At 40.7% G+C, this 14,508-nt stretch overlaps 1 long non-coding RNA gene across 1 annotated transcript; it reads left to right on the top strand.

The window, feature by feature from the left end:
• The first annotated feature begins 7,357 nt into the window (after positions 1–7,357).
• LOC308303466 lies at positions 7,358–13,802 on the top strand. Its single transcript, XR_013962994.1, has 3 exons — positions 7,358–13,347; positions 13,501–13,568; positions 13,717–13,802. It is a non-coding gene; the product is annotated as an uncharacterized lncRNA (long non-coding RNA).
• Positions 13,803–14,508: the final 706 nt, after the last annotated feature.

The following is a 14,508-nucleotide window of genomic DNA, read 5'->3' as shown; positions in this document are numbered from 1 at the left end:
TAGATTTGACAGCACAATCATCTGTGTATTTTGGAATCATGTCAATTTGTGTTTTCAGATATTTAACCACTTGAACCGTCAATACTTAAAAAACTTGACCTTTTACTCTGTACTTAGTCTGCTCTTTTTCCCCTCTACACCAAAGCTCTTTACCGAAAATAGCCGATCTACAAGTTCATACGTTTCCTTCTCAGAAATATAGACTGTCTGACCTTTTTGATATTTTTGCTTGATAATATCACAATTGAACAACTTAATAAAAAATGATGTTAAGACAAACTACCCCCTCATCTTTTACAAATCGAACCCTGTCTGCTCGAGTGAACCTTGATAAGTGTTTTAAGAATCAAAGTAATTAGCACAAAGATGAGTACAGATGCCTGATTACTTGTTTGTTTGTTTGTGTGTACATACTAGTGTAAGCATGTGTGTGTCATGTGTGTATGACTGTATGATAATGTGAGAAGTGTACAGGAATAGATTCTGCTTACCCGATCTGTTCAGGCTCACCTCCCCAACGTTCTTTTTTTGAGCGGTGGTCACACCGTCTCCATAGCGTGGCCGTGTGTGTAGGTATGTATGTTTGTAGGTATGTTTGTGGGTCTGTATGTAGCCTCAAGCCTCAAGCCTGTGGTGTAGTACCTTTTCTGGCCTCACATGTTAAGGGAGGGGCGCTGTTGTTCAGGCCAGGCCCCCCACACACACACACACACACATTTCTGACCACACATGTTAAGGGAGGGGCGCTGTTGTTCAGGCCAGGCCCCCCCCCCCCCCCCCCCGCACACACACACACACACACACACACACACACACACACACACACACACACACACACACACACAGGGGGGGGGGGGGTGGCACACACACACACACACACACACACACACACACACACACACACACACACACACACACACACACACAGGGGGGGGGGGGGGGGGGGGGGTCACTCACTCACACACACACACACACACACACACACACACACACACACACACACACACACACACACAGGGGGGGGGCTGTGTTTCTCTGTACTGTAGCACTTACAAATAATTTATTATTATTATAATTATTAACAAACTGAATGTTTTAGGGTCAAATAAATTAGAGTGTGTGAAGAAACTACAGCATTGGCACACTACACTAATTGTAGAGCGACACATGGGGGGCAGAACCCTTTGTAAACTTGGATCAGTCTGAATGACAATTTACAATTTAGGCTTTTAGCAGACGCTCTTAATCCAGAGCGACTTACAATAATCAAGGTATAAAATAAATACATAAACATCAATACATCACATGGAAAGAAAGGCACATTGTTGAAATTGCATAGCTATAAACACGTGTTGATCAGCTATAATCGTGTTGCCATTAAACATGTTTAATCAGTAGGCCTATTTTTAAATGAGAGGCTAATTTTAAATTAGCCTTTAGTCAGAGTGACATTTTTAAATGTGGATTTTGAAAACAGATGTGAGCAGGCCTGGCTTACATAATGGGATTCAAACCTACATTGACACACACACACACACACACACACACACACACACACACACACACACACACACACACACAGGGGGGGGGGGGGGGGGGGTCACTCACTCACACACACACACACACACACACACACACACACACACACACACACACACACACACACAGGGGGGGGGCTGTGTTTCTCTGTACTGTAGCACTTACAAATAATTTATTATTATTATAATTATTAACAAACTGAATGTTTTAGGGTCAAATAAATTAGAGTGTGTGAAGAAACTACAGCATTGGCACACTACACTAATTGTAGAGCGACACATGGGGGGCAGAACCCTTTGTAAACTTGGATCAGTCTGAATGACAATTTACAATTTAGGCTTTTAGCAGACGCTCTTAATCCAGAGCGACTTACAATAATCAAGGTATAAAATAAATACATAAACATCAATACATCACATGGAAAGAAAGGCACATTGTTGAAATTGCATAGCTATAAACACGTGTTGATCAGCTATAATCGTGTTGCCATTAAACATGTTTAATCAGTAGGCCTATTTTTAAATGAGAGGCTAATTTTAAATTAGCCTTTAGTCAGAGTGACATTTTTAAATGTGGATTTTGAAAACAGATGTGAGCAGGCCTGGCTTACATAATGGGATTCAAACCTACATTGAGTAGCCACTGAGTTAAGGTATTTACAATGTGGGTGTATAGATAGGTCTGTATGTTATCTTGAACTAGGAGAGAGGAGGAGAGGCAGACTCTCCGGGAGTCCGGTTGCCAGATTCTGTGAGTGAAACAAGCTACCAGGTCTATGAAAACGAGCCCAAAGGTTTCAACACTTGAGCTCTAGTACATTCGCTATTTTCCAGAAGAATGTTGAAAGCAAGGTCAAATAAGCAACTACACTTCAGAAACAAGCCCAAACAAAAGCAACCCGCAACTAGAGACATTACAGGAAAAAAGACCAAGGTTGCATATAATGAGCAGATCTGGCAACACTGTTCCATTTGACATTCCTCAGTAAAGACACATAGGTCTTATCTTAAGTCAACACCACTGGGGACCAAGCATTAGAGATGGGATGTATGGCTCTTTGAAGTGAGCCGGATCTCTGGGATCCGTTCCTTTCAAAGAGCCGTTCAAAAGACTGGCTCATTCAAGTTACTATAGTTAATTTGTAGATTTTGATTATAATAACAAATAACTTCAACCCTATATACATTTATTTCTGACATACATAGGTTACATACCTGCCATTTGAAAATAGCCGATCTACAAGCTCACAATGTGTCACGTTGCAACGCATTGTGAGCTTGTAGATGGGCTATTTTCAAAGCCGATTTCAAAAATGATTTTTCTACATTTTACTCATTGGAAAACCTGTGAAACAGGACATTCTGCATGAGTACGTTCTAATATTGGTACTTTAAGTACATTTTGATACCAATACTTTTTTACTTTTACTCAAGTACATTAACATTCCAAACTTCTACTTGATTGCAGTATTGATATTTTTACTTAAGTAAATAAATTGAGTACTTTCCCCACCACTGTTCATTAGAAAGGAACGGCTACTGTGAACCGAATCATATCGTTCATTTCAAAGAGCCGTTCAAAAGACTCGATTCGTTCGCGAACGTCCCACCTCTACCAAGCGTCGCAGGCAAACCATCGTCAAGAGTGAATACATCACTCTCACAACCACATCAGAACTGGAGGACAAGAAAAAAGCTTTCCCTGCAGCTCCCACAACAAATGATGCTTTTTCTGCAAAAAAGAGGTTAGTTTTCAGGTTCATATGATATGCAGAGCCTAAATCAACACAATGCAACGCAAGTGTTAATTAATCAACATCATTAAGAGTTTCTAAAACCAGGTCAAGTAACTCCTGTTGTCTGTATAAATAGGCCTACTTGAGTTACAAGTAGAAGTCAGTAGGTATAGGTATTGTACAATTATTTGACTTGCCAAAAATATCAGTAGGCCTACCATAGTATTATGCTACTCATTGTGCAGAATGTCCCATTTCACAAGTTCTCAAATAGGCTCTCTAAAATGTCAAATAAGTGGATCTACAAGCGCACAATGCGTCTGTCCGCGCTGTCTCTCTCTCTCCCCCCCTGCTCATTTTAAACTCTGTCAGGGAAGGCCAAATCGAGGATTTGGGAGGCAACATTGCTAAAATATATAATTCATGTGTGTGTGTGTGTGTGTGTGTGTGTGTGTGTGTGTGTGTGTGTGTGTGTGTGTGTGTGTGTGTGTGTGTGTGTGTGTGTGTGTTGGATTAAAAGTTGAATGAAAGAAGCACCCGTCGTTGACGTCGATCTAAACTATATGCACAAAAAGTTAGGCAACTTAACTTCGGTCCATTATACGCCTCCCCTTATAATACCAATTGCTATTGTGTTTTATATACTTTCTATTGTGTTGATAAGTAATTTTACAACGAGGTAGGCCTACACAGTAGCGCTTTCGAGGCCGGACGCCGTGTGGTCAATTACATTCTCACATGAACGGACGCACGGACGGTACCGAGACCCCCCCCCCCCCCCCCCCCGCGAGAGCCGCGACAACCCCCCACCCCGCGAATCCGTGATAACTACAAGCTATACTTTAATCAGTGGCTACTACTTTAGGTTTCTAGTGGTGAATGTGTGAGCATCCTCAAGCCCAAGTCCCCCCATTCACATGGATAGCCTACTTTAACACCTATACGTTTTCCCACCATTAGATCTGCTGTCTGCTGACATCCTTTCTAAATAGCCTCTAGAGGCGCGTGCACGTGACGTCAATAAAAATGACCGTCCGCCCTGAAAAGAAAATACCAAAGCTCCACTGGAGGTACAACTTGTAAGCATCGGGCATTAGTGGAATGCTCGCTGTCTGTGTGCCCCCCCCCCCTCTCTCTCTCTCTCTCCTGTCTTTGACAGAGTTTACAATTAACACAGTGTAAAAAATGCCAATGTGTTATTTCTTCTTTTCCTTATTGTGTGAGAATTCCAAAGTAAACATAGGCCTATTGGAAATTGTTAAAACTCAAATAATGTACAAATAACTCAAAATTGTACTTAAAGGACAACTTTGCCACTTTTCAACCTATCTTCATATAATAGGTCCTCACTAATGTTCATAATAAAATAGCACCATTTTTTTCTACTCTGTCCAAGTCTCTTAGGAGAGCTGTGGGAAGTTCAGAAATCCATAGTCTTGTGACATTACCATTTGACAAAAAAAATGTTTTAATCAATATTTTTGAAAAAAAAAATATATATATATTTTATTATCGCGAGAACAATGGCTTCAACTTTAACATTGCAACTTTTCAGGAATAGAAAGCCTGCATTTTCTATTAGCTTGGATTCCCCATTGATGATGTCACAAGACTATGGGAGACACCAGAGTTGAAAAATATTATTCTATTTTATCATGAACATTAGTGAGGACCAATTATATGAAGATAGGTTGAAAAGTGGTGAAGTCCTCCTTTAAGTACAGTACTTAAGTAAATGTTCTTAGTTACTTTACACCACTGCACAACAGCAGGGCTTGACATTAACTTTTTAGCTTACATGCATTGGTGGAAAAAGACACATTGTGAGCTTGTAGATCGCATGGGTATAAAATAGTTATCAAATAAATGTAGTGGAGTAAAAGTACAATATTTGGATCTGATATGTAGCGGAGTAGAAGTAAATGTACTTAAGTAAATGTACTTAGTTACTTTAAACCACTGATTACATGTGAAAGCTGATGACTTTAGCCACTGACAATACGCTATTGAGTATTGACTTTATTGTTTTTTATTATTGTGTATAAAGGTGACTTAGTGTGAATTAGCAATAGAGTATCAGTATATAATAGATATATAGACAAATACAGTAGACAGATATATACAACGTGTAAAATCTATCACATTCTGATTTGTTTATAAGTCCACTGAATAAACATTATGCTACTTTAAAGGGTCAGTCTCACTCCACAATGAATACAGACTTTACATTTTTATTATAGGGTCTTCATGGAGAAGAACACATTTCCTTTGTCATGGCCAGCTCGACAACATTACCTGATGACCTGCTTTCACGTGCAATCAGAAGTGCTCAAAAACATCATATTGATGTGTTTCCTGGAAGGACAACATCCACAAAAGGAAACTGCTGCTATGAAGCTGTTATATTCAACATAAATGACAGAGACTGCTTTGACAATCTCAACCTACTTGTAGATGAATACAGACAAATATGGATAACTGAATTTCAACATGAAATAGAACACAACCATCCAGGCATCATTGCTCATTATGCCCCACACTTCAGACAAGAACAGTGGAACAAACTTAAGCTTTCTGGTTGCTGGAATGTGGACTTCTTTGGTGATTTGGTGCCCAATGCAATAGCTCGAGGATGTGGAAAGAATTTACTCATCTTCAACACAAGTCCTGAAGCTGCAAGTCCTATTCATGTGATTCAGCCTGAAACATTTGGTGGGGTATTGGACACAGATGTTCCTGTACTTCTTGCTTACAACGAGTCCCATTATGAAAACCTTATTCCTAAAACGAGTCAGGACCGAGAAGAAACTGTTGCCCTAATGAGAAAGTATATTGCAGGCACCTACGACTACAAGAAGGATGACATCCCAATGCTGATCTCACCAGCAAGCACAACACTCACATTCGGTTATGATCATTGTGAAGAAAGACTAAACGCAAAACATGCTCTTCTGAATCATCAACACATCTACCACAACAAATCGCATTCCATCAAAAGGAAATCATGTGAAGATGATGTTCATATGGAGAAAACAAAAAAACAAAAGACTTTAATCCAAGACAAAAACACTCTTCTGGAAAATATTTCACACAGTACAGACATAAATGAAGAAGAAAGACAGCAAACAAATCTGAAAATGTCAACGACAACACAAACTTCCAAAGACAAACACCTCAGTGACATAACAACCTCTAAACAAACGCCCCACCAGAAACGACTTCATGAACAAGACTCACTTTCAGAAGATGACCCTTTCCATTCACACAAAATGAAACAACATAAAACTGATGTTGAAGACAAAACCACTATTCTTCATGATCTTTTACAGATTGCAACTAAAAACCGAAATGAAGATCAAAAACGTCAAATTAAAAGATTGCAAACTTCACTAAGAAGAGCTAGACAGACATCAGAGCAGAAAGAACTTCTCAACAAAAAGATGGCAGAAAACAATAGACTTAGGAGGGCTGAAAGAACACATGAACATAAAAAACTTGATAACAAAAGGGAGGCTGAAAACCAGAAAATGAGGAGGTCTGCAAGAACACATGAACAGAAACAACTTGATGACAAAAAGAAGGCTGAAAACATGGAAATGAGGAGGTCTGCAAGAACACATGAACAAAAACGACTTGATAACGAAAAGATAGCAGAAAACATGGGAATGAGGAGGTCTGCAAGAACACATGAACAAAAACGACTTGATAACGAAAAGATGGCAGAAAACAACAGACTCAGGAGGGCCAAAAGAACACATGAACAGAAAGGACTTGATAACGAAAAGATGGCAGAAAACAACAGACTCAGGAGGGCCAAAAGAACACATAAACAGAAAGGACTTGATAACGAAAAGATGGCAGAAAACAACAGACTCAGGAGGGCCAAAAGAACACATAAACAGAAAGGACTTGATAACGAAAAGATGGCAGAAAACAACAGACTCAGGAGGGCCAAAAGAACACATAAACAGAAAGGACTTGATAACGAAAAGATGGCAGAAAACAACAGACTCAGGAGGGCCAAAAGAACACATAAACAGAAAGGACTTCATAACAAAAAGATGGCAGAAAAAATTGCCGTGATCAGATCTCAGCAAACACCAGAAGAGAAAGAACTCCATAACAAAAACAATGCAACACAAATGAAACAAGCCAGAATGCAGAAAGGACGTACACGACAAGAGAGGCTACAAAAGTTTAGAAGGGCTGTGAAATATGGCCCAATCTTTCCATGCTCCTGCTGTGAACAAATGATGTTTGAAAATGGAGTTACCATCATTGATGACAATATCTGCAGTAACATTGAAATAGCATGCAATGACAAAATTGACAGGTTATTTGAAAATATATTTGAAGACAAATTGGACAATCCAACATTCAGTGTCCACATTAATTCCAACACAAACTGGTATCTCTGTCACACCTGTAAGAACTATCTTACTAAAGGAAACATGCCACCTATGTCAGCTGCTAATGGTCTGAAAGTTACAGCTGTACCGAAACATCTCCAACTGGAAGAACTGGCAAACAATCTAATTGCCAAGAAGATCTTGTTTCAGAAGATATTCAGACTTCCCACTTCATTGATGCCAGCTATGAAAGACAAACTTATTAACATCCCCATAGGAGATGATGATGTGATGAACACTCTGCAAACCCTTCCCAGGACTCCATCTGAGGCTGGGATCACTACCATTGATGTCAAGCTGAAGCGCATGAAAACACTCAAGAATTATGTTCACCACACAACTATAGCTCCTCAACAGCTGTTCCAAGCAATGCAATTCTTGAAAGACTGTGAAAATCCTCACTATCAATTCTATACAGATCCCTCAACCTTCCAACACAGGTGTGAACTGGAAGATCCAACCGGTTCACAGCTGCTCTACATAAATGAAGATGCAATTGCTGATGAAATAATTGAGAACGTTATTGAAAACATTATTGATGATGCTATTGATGAAATATCCATCACTGAACAACACTTTGAGGATATCAATCAGGACAACACTGACACAGCAGACAAGAATGAAGTTCAAAATGATGAAGAAAAGGAAGAGGCAGAATACAGGGAGAACGACCCAATCAGAAAGTTCCAAATTGATTATGACCAGTCAGTCTGCACAACGGCAAGATTCCCAGAAGCATTCCATGATGAAAACAAGCAGACAGATTCCCATGTAATTACATTTGCACCCGGCGAAGGAAAAACTCCAGAAAATATCCTTCACAGTAAAGATTGGGATGCCATGGCTTTTCCAATGAAGCATCCTGATGGCAAGTTCAACTTACACTATCCAAGACAAGCCAATCTCACTGATCAGTACTACTTCATTCAAAGACTGAGAAATGTGGATTCAAGATTCAGAGATGATCCCAGTTATCTTTTTGCAGCACTCTCCTACATTGAAAAGAAACAGCTTCAGAGGAACATAAATGTTTCCTTCATGAGAGGAAAAAAGTCCAAATCAACATCAGGAGAAACTATGTACAACCTTGAGAATGCTTTCTCTGTATTTGACAGTACCTCCAACACTCCTAGCTACCACAAGAAAGGCAAAAATGAAATGATGGCAAGATTGGAAAACCTTGGTCCATTCCAGTTCTTCTTCACTGTCAGCTGTGCAGACATGCGCTGGGAAGAAAACATCACTGCAATTCTAAGAGAAAGGGGTTTGAAGATTGAATATGTATTGCAAAACATGAGCACAGATAATGATGGCATTGGAGAAGAGGAAATAACAATAGTCCATTTCAACGACGGCAAGTCTTCTCTTCCTTTACATGACTATCTGCAAACACATGAAGCTCAGTCAGTCCATGAGATTCTCAGAAAAAATGTTGTGACTGCCACAAGAAATTACAAACACAGAGTGCAGACCTACATTCGAGACATCATGCTGAATCCTCACAATCCAATGTCCGTGGAATACTACTCCACCAAGCTGGAGTTCCAAGGCAGAGGAGCCGGTCACAATCATGGAGTTCTCTGGGTGGATATGGACAAAATGGAAATGAAAATTCATGATGGAAACAACATTCATGACATTGCCAATTTGCTTACCAAGAACGAAGCTGTGGGCGTGCAGACAACAATCAAAGAAGTTCTTCACACGGTCATTGTTAAGAAGGACACAGTAGGTGAAGATCAAAAACAAACTGTGCTTCACATTCTCAAGAAACTCCACATCCACATATCCAATTTGACCTCAGATACCCTTCTCAACACTTTCAAATTTTTTGGCCTCAAGTCAGCTTTCAAAAAATTCCAAACCCGAGATGAGTTACAAGACTACGAGGAAAGAGCCGTCATCAACTTTGCCAACACATTTACTTCTGTCACCCTCAGTCCTGCTGTTGTTGGGGAAAGCGTGTCTCAAATAGTAAAAGCAGTCAACTGTCACAGACACACAAAAGCTTGCCGAAAATATAACACGACTTGCAGATTCTTCTTCCCCAAGTTCCCCGTATGGACCACTCTAATAGCTTCACCCTGCAAACTGGTTGGTGATGCATTCAAAGCAGATGCACCAAACAGAAAGAAACGTGCAGAGTTACTAGAGTCCGTGAAGGATGTATTGCTTAATGATGAAACAGTATCTGACATCCTTATGCAATTCCCCACCATCAATCCAAATGATAAACACGAATATGAAGCAAACAGAGAGAAGAGGATTAAGGAAGTCCTCAAGCTTGCTGGACTGAATGATACAAACTTTGATTTCTACCTGGAAGCTCTGAAGACCAGTAAGGGCGGCTACTGTCTCATCATGGCCAGGGATATAGATGAAATATTTGTCAATTCCTACAATCCTGAGTGGGCTGAAGTCTGGAATGGTAACACAGATCTGCAAATTACACTGGACTACCATGCAGTCATAACCTACATCTCTGACTACTACACGAAGGATGATACTGGAACAATGAAGGTTCTCATTGAAGCCTTAAAACACACACACTCCAGTACTCTAAAGGAAAAGATGGTAACACTCATGAATACCTTCATCTCACACCGACAGATGGGAGAAGCAGAAGCAGTCTATAAGATCTTCCCAGACTTCCACTTCAGAGACTCCAATGTTACTTCAGTCTTCGTTCCCACAAACCGCAGAGAAGAGAGAAGCAAGTTTCTCATCAGAGTTGACAATAATCCACAGTACACTGATATTGAAAAGGTTAATATCCCAGGAAGAGACGGAAAATATGTAGAGAGATATGACATTGTCAGCAAATATGAAAGAAGGCCAAAAGAAATGGAACACATTTGCTTGGCCCAGTTTGCCAAAATGTACAATCCGGCTTGGAAAGACCCAGGAGAAAAACGGCATCCTCAAGGAATTCCTCCATCACATGCCAATCCTAAAGACAAACTAAATTTCTTCATCACTTCCCATGAAGGAATATCTCACAAACCCCTTCCACCAACTTTCAAACTGACACTCCTACATCCAGATGAACCACCATACATGAGGAAGAGGACCAAACCTGCTATTATACGAATGCACAAGTTCAACAAAAGCAAGCATACGCAGTCATACTGGTTCTCAGAACTGCTCCTGTATATGCCATACAGACAAGAGGACGACATTGACAAGCAGCTTAGAAGAATTGACAGCATTTCTGATGAAAATGAAAGAAAGGAAAAATACACAATCCTACAGCAAGACATCATGATGGTCAAGCAACATGTCATGGAACACCTAGAAAGTGTGGAGGAAGCAAGGCTGGCGGTTGAAGAGTCTGCACGAAATCAAGACATGGAGGACATGTTAAATCCAGAAGGGGAGCAAGAAATTCTTGACTGCAATCTGCAAGGTCCTCTACCTCATCCAGAATTTGTTCACCTTGATCCTGACAATCATGCACTACCACAGGAAAATAATCAGTTGGAAAAAACATTTCGACCCATTGAAATAGAACCACAACAGATTCTGTGGTCGAAGACAAGAAACCTTGACTATTATCAGAGGAAGGTTGTTGAAAAGGGCATAAGATATGCACGAGGTCTTGTTAAGGCACTCAAAGACAAAAATCCACTACCAACAGCTCCACTGCTGATGGTAAATGGCGGGGCAGGCTGCGGAAAATCTACTGTAATCAACATCCTGAAACAATGGCTTCATCTCATTCTACACAAGGCTGGTGACAGCCCTGAATGCCCACATGTATTGGTCACTGCCCCTACTGGAACAGCAGCCTCTAGAGTCAGAGGACAAACACTCCACACAACATTTGGATTCAACTTTGGCAATCAGCACTTTCCATTGAGTGACAAGAAACGAGACAACACAAGGATTCAGCTTACAAACCTTAGGGCAGTCATTGTGGATGAAATTTCCATGGTCAAAGCAGATATGCTCTACATGCTTGACCTTCGACTTCGTGAAATCATGCTTCAACCCGACAAGATATTTGGAGGTCTTGCGATGTTCTTCTTCGGGGATCTAATGCAGCTCAAACCATGCCAAGCAAGGTACATTTTTGATGAGCCCCGGTGTGATGACTACAAACTACCCTTTCACATCCAATCTCATTGGGAACTGTTTGACATCATCACACTAGAAGAGAATCACAGGCAAGGAGATGACCATACATATGCTGATATTCTCAACAGACTCAGAGTAGGTCACCAGACCGAAGAAGATCTAGCAATTCTAGCTACCAGAATCAGACCTGAAGGCCATCGTGACACAGTTGGTGCAACATGCATTAGCTGCACTAATTCAACAGTCAACAAGCATAACAATTTGAGACTTGAAGAACTTAAAACAGAACTGCTGGAAATAGAAGCCATTAATCATCATCCTACAATTGCTGATTTTAAACCGAAAGTCAATAATGAAAAAGGAACAGTTGGAAATTCAGCATTTCTCCAAACCTTGAAGCTCAAGATAGGTGCTCAAGTAATGCTAATTCACAATCTGGACACTCTTGATGGTTTGACCAATGGCTCGAGAGGAACCCTTGTTGCAGTCATCAAAGACCAACAACAAGAGGTCATCAAACTGATGGTCAAATTCCAGGAAGAATATCAAGGGGCAAACAAGCGTACAACCCAACCAGCACTTCAGTTGCTGTACCCAGGCTGTACACCAGTACAAAAAGTTCAATTCACTTACAGCCTGTCAAACAAACAAACTCATGCATCCAACAATGCAACCGTCTATCAATTCCCACTGGTACTTTGCTATGCCGCAACATGCCATAAATTCCAAGGACAAGAAATTCCCAAACCCCAAAACGCAGCAATGTACTTAGAAACAATCTTCCAGGCAGCCATGGGATATGTCATGCTCAGCAGAGTTCCTTCATTAGAACAACTGTACTTAATCAACTCTCTACCGGAGGAAAAGCTGTTTGCAGATATAAAAGCACTACAGGAACTGAGGAGGATGGAGAGTGTGTCCATCAACATGAACCCTACAGAATGGGAAAACACAAATGAGTGGACAGTCAAAGTTGCAGCTCTCAACTGCCGTTCCCTAGTGCCCAAACTACCTGAAATTAAGGTAGACCCTGTTCTGGCTTATGTTGACATGTTATGCATCAGTGAAACATGGCTCACACACAACAACAACCAGGACCCATCTTTGCAGATTGATGGCTTTTCACTCCATCTAAACAGTACCGGACCTGGCAAGGGATTAGCCACTTATTACAGACCAGAAAAACTCCAACATCAAACAGATTTCAACGATGACACTATGCAAATCACCATGATGGTCTCAGCAGACGTTGACATAATCAGTGTCTACAAAAGCAAGGCAAATAAAGCCTTGATCCAGAATTTGGTACGCTTAATCAACCCCCTCAAAACAACTCTGATCTGCGGCGACTTCAACATATGCTTTGCTCAAAACTCCAACAATCACGTTTCCCAAACTCTTCAGCAACTAGGATTCACTCAACTCATAAAAGAAGCAACCCATTTTGAAGGAGGACACCTAGACCATGCTTACTTCCGGAATAATGACCACCTCACTGCACATGCCTCTCTGTACAGTTCATACTACACAGCCAGAGACCATGACGCTTTGCTGATAACAGTAAAGAAAACTACAGAAATACTCTAGGTATGGCTTAAAACATGTATACATTACTTCATAACACATACAGTACTAGTATTTCTTTTACTTTAAAGGATATTGCACCACTGTTGTTGACAAGGGCTAATAATGTCAAATACTGCATACTGCAGACTAATATATTATACCGTCTCATTTCAGATAAAAGGACCCCATCCTCACCCAGCCTCATACTACAATGTCACCGACACAATAATGGAAGTTTATACGTAAGTTCAACCGACAGACTGAACCAGCTGTAATTTCCAACATCCCTCCCCCATTAAATCCTTGCCTCTATTCCAATCAGATCAGCTTAACTCATGACAACGTTCCTTTTAAAATGATGCCTCCTCCTTCCATATCTCACTGTTTAAGAGACACACCACCTCCCGACACCACCCAGCAGCAGGCACCACCAGAACAGGCCCTATCTACTGGGTGCAGGCTCCGAAGCCCTCTAGGTATGGCTTACAACATACCTAAAGGCTACATTATTTCATTACACACCAGTATTTATTTTACTTTCAGGCTCTTCCACCACTGAAGTGCTAATATAATGTCAAAAACTGCAGACTGTAAAATATCATACCGTCTCATTTCAGATGAAACCACTCCCACTGAACCCCATCTCCACCCAGCCTCATACTACAACGGCACCCACACAAAAATGGAAGTTTATACGTAAGTTCAAATGTGAGACTGAACCACCTGTAATTTCTAACATCCCTCCCCTATCAACTCATTGCCTCTATTCCAATCAGATCAGCCTAACTCATCCTCCTTCCTGATCTCACCTGTGCTATCTCTTCAGGTCACCCACCACCTCCTGACATCGCCCAGCAGCAGGCACCACCAGGACAGACCCTACAGGGGGCAAGCTCCGAGGCCCTCTAGGTATGGCTTACGACATGTATACATAACTTCATAACACATACCTTTATTTCTTTTACCATTGGCACACATGTCTGTATGTCAGAAACTGAACATTTGGACTTGGTACATTTTTGCTTTTCTTTTTAAATATATTTTTGTATTTGTGTATTGTTGTTCTATTGTATTCTAACTTCTAATTCTCATATGGATCTTAACATTGATGAAATCAGGGATCTCCATATATGGGCATAAAAGGGATTCTGTTAGTTTGGTTCCCCTCACATCACAGTGATG

The sequence above is a fragment of the Nannobrachium achirus genome (assembly GCF_963921795.1).
Source record: "Nannobrachium achirus genome assembly, chromosome: 18".
NCBI classification, from domain to species: Eukaryota; Metazoa; Chordata; class Actinopteri; order Myctophiformes; family Myctophidae; genus Nannobrachium; species Nannobrachium achirus.
Note: the sequence above shows the minus strand (reverse complement) of the source record. Positions and strands in the feature narration are given on the sequence as shown.